This window comes from Mustela nivalis (genome assembly GCF_964662115.1).
Source record: "Mustela nivalis genome assembly, chromosome: 3".
Classification (NCBI taxonomy): domain Eukaryota; kingdom Metazoa; phylum Chordata; class Mammalia; order Carnivora; family Mustelidae; genus Mustela; species Mustela nivalis.
Genome location: NC_139022.1, coordinates 8,420,372 through 8,430,381, shown reverse-complemented (window position 1 = coordinate 8,430,381; position 10,010 = coordinate 8,420,372). Strand labels below are relative to the sequence as shown.

Here is a 10,010-nt window from a genome sequence, read left to right as displayed (position 1 = left end):
TTTATTTTTTCTCCTGAAGTTATATGTAGAGTTATAATGTCTTCAAGTGGATAAAGGCATAGATAAGGGAAAGCACATTCCATGAACTTTAATCAGTGACTAGGGGCTGTAAAAGGTAAAGGACAACCCTAAGATAGTTCTCCCACCCCTAGAAAATGCTTGCACCAATCAGGCAGGTAACTGTGGTGCTGGCCCAGGTGTACTCAGGTGCTTTGTCTTCTTGCCCAACCCATCTCCACAGAGGGCAGGAACTAATGTTTTAGCTAATGCATCTCTGGTGCAGATCCTGCTGTGTGGTGTGAGCTATGTTAAGCCCTCAGTTACTAGGAAAATCCACTTTCCCTTTGAGCATTTACTCTGATCAGGTTTGGTCACTGATAAGAACTTGGGGGTTGTATCATGGAAGAGCTGGTGGGTGATGAATGAACTGGATGATGAATTGCTCCTGGGTATAGGCAGGATCCCTGCCCTGCCACACATGAAGGTTGTCTCCATGGGGAGAAGAGGAAGATGGGATATACCTGCCCTGATATGAAACAAATCCAAATGTCCACTGCAAGCCATTCTGTCCTGAGGTTCATTCGGGACCTCTCTGAGTTCCTAGCTGATCCCTGACCTGTATCTGGGCTGACTGGGCTCCTATCAGCAGAGGACAACATACCTAAGAAGGCAGCAATTTGGGTAACAAAGTCATAGTGAACCTGGTACACCAGTAGGAAAGAGAGAGAAGGAATGGGTGAAGACCCTATTCCCACCATCCCCTTGCCCTGAGGGCCCATTAGGGCTATATCCAAAACCCTTGTCCAGCAGTGTCCAAAAATCCCTGACATCATTCGTGAATGCTCAGTCCAGTGCACACGCATGTCACCAGCCATGTTGTCCTCCTCACACCAGCCAAGCCACCCAAGGCCACAGGTCTAGCTGTGTGAGACCTGGGCAGGGCAACTCAGAGGCCCATCCTGGGGAGCCACTGGTCCTGGTCCCTGCTGGAAGCGCTTAGGGTCCCATATAATGGGTTCTTAGGAGTCTCCATGACTCTCCCAGGGCTCATGTTCCAGTGACACCAGCCCCAGAGCTCTTGCTCAGCTGGACTTACTTTGCTACTTGCCAGCAGGACTGTTGAGCTTGCATATAGGAGGGACGTGGCTGTTGCTCTTTTTCTAAGTGCATCTCTCTCTTTATTTGATCTATGGGAAGGAATCCCAGGACTCTTGTCAGCTTCCTGCAAGACCTTTTCCCACTCCCAAAGTGCTGTCCCAGCTGAGGTGTCTCCTTCCAACTGCTTTTCTCTCTCTGCACTCCTCGCTGTCCTGCTTCCCTCTGGTTCTGAAACCTCCCCTGTGGTGACCTTTTCTGGCTCTTGACTTTGCTCCTTGCACATCTTTGGGAGCAAGTTCAAAATAAATACATAAAATACATATATATGATGTATACAGATTATTTCCCAGCTGTGAGAACTAGTAGCTACTGACCTACTCTAACAACTGGAAATTGATTGGGAAGCAGCAGCCATTGAGCTCCTGCTCTCCTGAATCTCCAAGGCTTCCTGATTTATGTTCAACTTTTACAAAACTTTGTTTCCACATTACAGAACCACTTATGAAGTCACTTATTTTGGTTTACCATTATAAATAGCTGGTAATTGAAGAAAATATATTTTAATTTTTAATTAATACTAATTTCTTGGAGGTGGTTTTTGTATAAATTCAAGTCTGCAAATAATACCTGGAAGGTGCAAAATATCAATGTATTGTTCCAGGAATAAATCAATAATTAAACATGATTAGCAATTATCACTTCCAAAATGATTTTTGGTTTGCTGTTCAATAACATAAACTAGGAAATGACTCAGTTTTGTTTACTAGGTTACACTGTTTCTTTGGTAGAAACTTATTTTGTTGTTACCATCTGAGTGAGAAATATAAAACACTTTGTTAAAGCAGTTTTTCAGTTAGGTTCCATGGTCATACAAAAATATAAAACCAACAGAAACACAATCTGTGTCAGATGCTCCAATCAGTTAGGAACAGTGATATGGGGCAAAGAGAAAAAGGAAGGGAAGCAAGAGGCATCTGCATAGAGGAGACATTTAAACACATCTAAGAAAAAGATGCACTTAGTACCATCCCCTTTTCACATGTTTATGCTCAAAAATTTACAGCCTTGTGGTGTGTTTCTGTGACAACAGCACATTCAGGGGACCCCTTGGCATACCTGTCCATCCCAAATATGAAATTCAAGTGGGACCCAGTGGGTGGATGAGAACTCCAATTCCTGTACTTCTCTGAGCACAGGCTGCATTTCTGGTGAAGAGCATGTGCTTCAGTTACTGCCCTGTAACCCCAGTCTTGCCCACTGGTTCTCATCATGGAAACTTCTCAGTCTCAGGGATCTCAATTTAAAAGTGTTCTCAGCATGGAAAGAGTGAAGGGCATTTCTGGTTTCAGCAGGTCCCTTAGAAAAATCACTATTAGACTCTAACTTATTAGAGTCTAACTCAAATTTCTGGACTGACAGCCATGTAGAGTAACTTATATGACCTTTTCATCCTTTTCTATATGAATTTATTATAACATTTGTATTGAATATATTTGGCTTACATTTATGAAAATGGGAACACTGTTTTCCTGGGCTAGGTTTAAATAAAGGAGTAGATGTTCCAATAAAACAGGTGACTAGGCTGAGTAACCTCATCCTGAGTTACTGAAATGGACATCTATGGCTTGCTAGCACTGAAAACAACATAGGAGTATATGCAAAGCTGGCATCTCTTTAAAATGATACAGGGTTCTTTTTTTTAATCATATAACGAATATAAAAATATGTACACATGTTAGTTTTTATTTTATTTATTTATTTATTTACTTTTAGGGGACTAGGGAGAAAGGAAGAGAGGGAGGGTGTATCTTAATCTCGTTCCACACAAACCTTGGAGCTCAATATTGCAGTTACATCTCACAAGACCTGAGATGAAATCAAGAGTTGGATGCTTTACCCACTGAGTCACCCAGCGAAACCAATCATTGGTAGACATTAAAAAAAAAAAATGTTGGAAATGCTGCTGTACTAAATCTCTTTTATGTGTATGGCTGCAGATTATAATGACCTAGTCACATCGGTGAGTATCATAAGGTGACCAGTGGTATATTAAAAGCGATGGGCTTTAGAATTCTGATGGCTACTAGTTATTTTCTATTTATAATTCTACTGAATCTAACAAACTCTAAGCAGCAATGTTGTTGTTGTTCAGACAAATAAGGATGGTTATTATTAGGATAGGAACCACTGGTGGCATGAAGAACAGAGAATAACCCCTTTCTGAAGGTCATCAAAATATAACAGAACAAATATAACAGTATATATATATATATAACAGAACACCAATATATTAGAACACCACAGTTCTAATAACATGTCTGTCTACTGTAGGTGGAAATGGAAACTCACAAAGCCATAGCTATGATAGGGATTGGCTTTAATCCAGGGATGCTCTACTTTTAAGAGTGCTAAATTAATTTGTTTCAATATGATTCAGTGTTTTGTATTTTATGTTTATATGTTTCTGTTCATATGTTTTATGTTCATGTGTGTGTGTGTGTGTGTGTGTGAGAGAGAGAGAGAGAGGGAGATTTTTAGGGCTATATATGTTCATTTTTCAAGGGATAACTAAGCTATATTTCCTTATTAATTGATCAATAGTAGGATTGGTCATTGATCTAGAACTTTTTTCTTAAACTCCTGTTTCCAAGCATAAACACTGAGAACAATTTGCAACAATTAAATGCAAAGTGAACTGCATTATACACTTAAGTGTTATTGAAGGGGGTTCTTTTGGAAACATTCTATGCTTGCTATACAAATTGTCCATTGTAGCTAAAGTTTTGTCATTTGTCACCACGTAACATGTTTTATGATTTTATTTTAATTCCAGTTAGATAATATACAGCATAATGCTAGTTGAAGGTGTATAATATGGTGATTCAACACTTCCATACAATACCTGGTACTCATCACAAGTGTACTTGTTAATCCCTATCCCCTATTTAATACCTTCCCACCACCTTCCCCTAGGTAATCATCCTTATTTAGAGTTATGGGTCTGTTTATTGGTTTGCCTCTCTTTCTTTTTTCCTCTTTGCTCCTATCTTTTCTGAATTCACATACGAGTGAAAAGTTAATGATACTTGTCTTTCTGTGATTTATTTCACTTGTCATAATACTCTCTAGATTCATTCATGTCACTGCAAATGGAAATAATTCATTGCATTTATGGCTTAGTATTATTATATTATATACCTATATATGATGTCTAATATGTATTACATATCTATTTATCTATACATATCTATCTATATATAACATATTATATATCTATATACTGTCTATCTATATAAATATCTACACACGTATAGATATAATTTACATATCTATCTATACATATATATTTATTTATTTATACATCTGTATAGATTTATATAATGGTATAAATACCTTTTCTTCTTTAGTCACTTATCTGTTGATGGACAACTGGATTCCTTCCATATTTTGGGTATTGTGGTCTAATATACAGTATTGTTTATGTATACAAACTATCGAGAATCTCTGTGACTTTTAGACATCAACTTACATTTAATAAATTACTTAGAAGAAAAAAAAGAAAAATTACCACAAAAATAGAGTGACTGGTACTATATAATTATTTTGTCAAATCCCTATTACTTTTCTGAATTAATGGAATCTTTGTCTTAAATCCTGAAATGGGATGGAATGGCATTGTTCTTAAAGAGTGTACAAGGTGAAATAATGGACTTCTAAGAACTAGGACTAGTGGAAACTTTGTTACATATCTACAGAGAAGATCCTCTGAATTACTCTTCTTATGGTCCCCATCATCTTGTTTCTCAGGCTGTAAATGGTGGGGTTGACCACTGGGATCAGGATGGTATAGGAGACAACAAGAACCTTATCCTCTATGGAGTTTGGTAGGATCTTGGGCTAAGTAAGTATAAACAAAGGGTGAATAGTAGAAAGTCACCAGAGTAAGCTTAGGCTTTCTGCTTACCTTCTGTTGACTGCATGTGGCAGATAACATGGACAACGAGCCCATAGGAACATGCAGTGCCAATGAATAGAAACAAGGAAGAGGGTGATGCTGACAAACACTGTGGACTCATAGACCCAGGTGTCCATGCAGGCCAGAGTCAAGATGGCTGAAACATCACAAAAGAAATGGTAGATGGCTTTGGATCAGGGATTCTGAAGTCATATGCAGTGTAGGCACAGGAGTTGATTGAGCATATGATCAAAGATCCTCTTATGGTCACCACACAAACTCTTTTGCTCATACAAAGAGCATAGGGGAGAGGAAAGCAAATTTGCTGCATAAAGATCGTAGGCCACAGAGGTCAATAAAAATCCATCTGCATCAGATAAATTAATGAAAAAGAAACTCTGAGTTGCACATTTGTTTCCAGAGAGATAATGAGAAACCATCATGGGGACATTCCTGGAGATATAGTTCAGGTCCATGAGGGAGCTAAGTAGAAAATACATGGGTGTGTGGAGATGGGTGTCCAGGATGATCATGGGCAGGTTACCAAACAGAGCCATTAGGAAAAAGAGAAAACAGAATGAAGAAAAACAGGACAATTCTTCATGGTGAGAATAACCCCAATAAGAATAAATCAGTTGATGTTTGGTTAATATTTTCTATGGGTCATTAATTTAGTTTCCCCTAAAGGGAGACACATAATAAGTACAGAAAAAAAAATCTCTTATTAATTCATTATTTTAGTTCCACTGTGACTTATTTAGGACACATTGCAGCTCTTAAAAAATTAATGCATATTTTGAAAAAAATTTTCCTCATAGTTAAAAATCTTGATGTCATACGAATGTCAATCTCCAGAATATTTCATAGAAATGTGTAAATTTGTAAGGATAATATATTTCTGTGACTTTATTAACATACCCATATTTTATTTTTCTGTATAAGTTTAGTTACTATCAACGGCAGGCTTAGTACTTTTTATATATGCATTGTAAAGCATTGTAAATGCATAAATTATAGACCCATATGTAAATATATTCTATGACACATAGGCAGTGTTTTTTTTTCTCTAATTAAGCCCTAAGATTTCTGAAATTATAGTAGTCTATCAGGTTACGCTGTAGATATATATCATTTTGGTTTGTTCATTTGTTTGTTTTGATGCCAAGACTTATTATCTACTTCTTTTTCCCCCATAAATCACAATGAAGAGTTATTGACAACTATAAGTAATAAGAAGCTGATTTGGTCCTCCTCACTCTATATTCAAATGCTTTAAAGAAACTCCTTTCCTGACAGTTTTCTCTAAAATTTTATTTTTGCTCCTTGGCTCTGCTTACACTCTGAAAATATCTGTATTATTATTCTGCTTCTCAATAATTATACAACAGTTAGCATTACTTTATGGCACCTCTTCTTATTCTGTTTGGCCTTTTGATTTTGTGTATTTAAAACTCTTTCAGTTTTTTTGATAAGTCTGAGTTTAGCTCCTATATGTATCAACCTCTGTCATAAAACTCAACTAACATAATAAAGAAGTAAATCTACATAACTTTAAATAAAGTGGGAAACAGTGTAAAGGGTGGAGTCAGAGATAGAAAGGTTAAGAACACATTGGGTGAAGACATTTTAAGGAACAGACACTTAAAAAGAGTATGAGAAATGGCATTTTGAGAATATTCTAAGTAGGAAGGAGTGGAGAGAATCTTCTCCAGAAGGGATACCATCAGTGAGTAAAGCCCGGCATGCTGTGCCTACAAAGGATTGTAGTGCTTCACTCTCTGATACTTTTCTAGGACCAAAGCCATCATAATATTGAGGAATTCTTTGTATGAAAGATAGACACACACACCCATGTATGTACACTGAATTAAAAATGACCTACATAAATGCCTGGTGATGGATATTAAGGAGGCACATATTGCATGAAGCAATGGTTGTGGTGCATAAACAGTGAATCTTGGAACACTGAGAAAATAAAACTAAATTAAAAAAAGACAAATGCAAGAAGCTTTTACAACAAAATGTGATATCTTCAGAGAAAAATGAGAATTTGTTAAATCCGTACTAAAAATGTCATGTGCTATTTAAAATGAAGTGTCAAAAATAAAATAAAATAAAATAAAATGAAGTGTCAAATAATAAAAACCTTTTGTAAGATAAATGATAAGAATTAATATAAATTTAATGAATGTTTGAAAAGATAAATTGATGAAAATTGACCATAAAGCACAGTAAAACACAAAATTTGACACTTAGGACAAGTAATAGAGTGAAAGGAATAATATAAGATGACCCAACATATACTTATGGGCATTTCTGTAAATGTGTATGACATTCTTTTTTTTTGACACAATATTTATTTATTTTTAAGTTAATATTACAAAAAGTACTTTTTTTCTAAACCAATATATGAGTTACAATATTGAGTGATGATGTAAAGAACACAGAAAATAAAAATAAATAATCATTAAATGGTATTTTCTTGAAAATGCTCAATATTGGGGCACCTGGGTGGTTCAGTGATTAAGCCTCAGGCTTAATCTCATGGTCCTGGGATAAAGCCCACATTGGGCTCTCTGCTCAGCAGGGAGCGTGCTTCCTCCTTTCTCTCTGCCTGTCTCTGGCTACTTGTGATCTCTGTCTGTCAAATAAATAAATAAAAATATTTTTTAAAAAAGAAAATACTCAATATTGTCTTGAAAACAATTTCTTGATAATCCTCAAAATGAGGTAGACTGGGGCACCTGGGTGGCTCAGTGGGTTAATGCCTCTGCCTTCGGCTCAGGTCATGATCCCAGGGTTCTGGGATCGAGCCCCGCATCGGGCTCTTTGCTCAGCCAGGAGCCTGCTTCCTCCTCTCTCTGCCTGCCTCTCTGCTTACTTGTGATCTCTCTCTGTCAAATAAATAAATAAAATCTTTAAAAAAAAATGAGGTAGACTGGTATTCTAAATTCACCTTGAGAGAAATTAGGATAATATGAGAGGAAATCTATGCAGCCATGCATATAAAATAACATCACATTTCAAATACTGTTACATATTTTATATGTGAACAATAAATTCTAGGAGATGGAATAAAGCTCTAGATGCATACCCTCAAATGTAACATGGTATGTAACCATGTTTACAGAATGGGAAGGGGAGGCTAAAACCTTAATGATGTAGGAATGGGATGACTCATCATCCACAGTGGCCTGTGGCCTGGTATTTTTGGATTTAGAAATCAAGTATTAGAGATGAGCATATTGTTTAAAAAACTGAGAAAGTATTGGGAAAAATGTAAATGAATTTGAAGCATTTTTCCTGGGTGTCAAGAGGCATAGATTATGGGATCATAATTCTATCCTGTGGTTTGTTGATGCCATTCCATATATTCTTAGAATAATATACTAAAGCGATAAAAAAGTTATTTCAGTTAGTAATTTCCACGTACTCAAATTATTGCGGATAGGCATTTCCTAAACTATGTTGAAATACTTCCATCATGGTTCTGGGTCTATGTGAAGCAATTGATTTTCAGTTATTGGGTGGTCACAGTCAACTTGCAGAGGAAAAACTGGGAGAGCTGGTTGTGTTCATAAGTTAAATAGATATTGCATCTGACACAGAAGCCACTTTAGATATTGAATACCTGTTTATAAATTCTGATCTGTAGAATTATATTTTTATGTTAAAATAGTTAGATTATTTCCCCATTACTTTAATTTTACTCAACGATGTAAAGAGAACCATTCTCTTTACTTTGCAAAAGATTTGCACCTGCTTCAATCTTTTTAAACTTCACTAGAACTTTTGGGTCTAACATCAGCATTACTGACAATAGACAGTGGAGAAAAAGGGAAAGAGATGGTTTCTTAGTGAGTTGGAGAACTAAGGCTTGAGCCTGAAGAAGGTTCATACATGGCAGAGAAGATAGGACTATACGCTTCCATTGACCATGTCAAGATTGGTGCCAGGGGTTAATTTTATTTAATCCTGACCAAAGTCGCTTGAGGTTGAGACTACCAGCAATATGAATGCAGGTAGTTGCTGTTGATCACTCAAGTTTCAGAGATTTAAGGGAATTCTTTGGATTTCTTGTATTAACATAGGTGATAAATAGATGCAGATATTTATATGTGAAATTTCTATTTAAAAAGAATCCTATCTTAACACTAAATATTTTAGGCAACAATTAGGAAATAACAAATGGTTATTTTTAACTACTCAGTACTAAAAAGAAATTAACAGAAAAATTTAAAAGCTATTAACTAAAAATGCACTTTTGATGAAACAGCGTGAAGAATACCTACACATTATTTAAGCCTAAGTAAATTGGTTTAGTGCTTCTGTATTGTCATTTCAAGAAATGTCTTGTTTCCTCTCAATTTCAGTCTTAATCATATTTTCTCTTGTTTTTGGCAACCATAAAACTTTAATCAACAGTGTAGAAAATACACATACCACTTCCAGATTCTCTTAATGAAATCTGACCCTTGTCCTGCCCCCATACCAAAGTTGTCCTAGGTGGTTTTGTTTACAAAGATCAACCTTCTCTTTATTACCTCCTCTGTAAATTGCTTTGTAAATGTATATATTCAGTTTATTTCTACATCATAATGAGGAAGTTCCTCTAAATAATGGTATTTATAAATAATTTGCATACTACCATTTTTATTTTAGTTTAAGAATATTTAATGAGCATTATCTATATTACATATATTATTTTCCCTGTTTTCCATGTTTTTATTCAGTTGCAAATAAAATTTGAAAAACCTCTCACTTTATTGATGCACATATTTACAGAATAAAGCAATTTTTCAAATATAAGATCATTATGATAAAGATTAAATGTGGATTCCAGGTGATGAAATGTAAAAAGTTACATAGTATATAGTTAAAACTATATAGTGATCCAGTGTCAAATTTGGAAATGTGTCCTCTAGATACCAGACAATGAAAAATTTTCTTCTGAAGC

The 10,010-nt window shown here is 35.7% G+C and overlaps 1 pseudogene across 1 annotated transcript; it reads right to left on the bottom strand.

Moving 5' to 3' along the window:
• Positions 1-4,839: 4,839 nt before the first annotated feature.
• Positions 4,840-8,508, bottom strand: LOC309861968 (olfactory receptor 2L8-like; annotated as a pseudogene). Its single transcript has 2 exons — positions 8,487-8,508; positions 4,840-5,709 (listed from the first exon to the last, which is right to left on the bottom strand). The product of its transcript is annotated as an olfactory receptor 2L8-like (transcript).
• Positions 8,509-10,010: the final 1,502 nt, after the last annotated feature.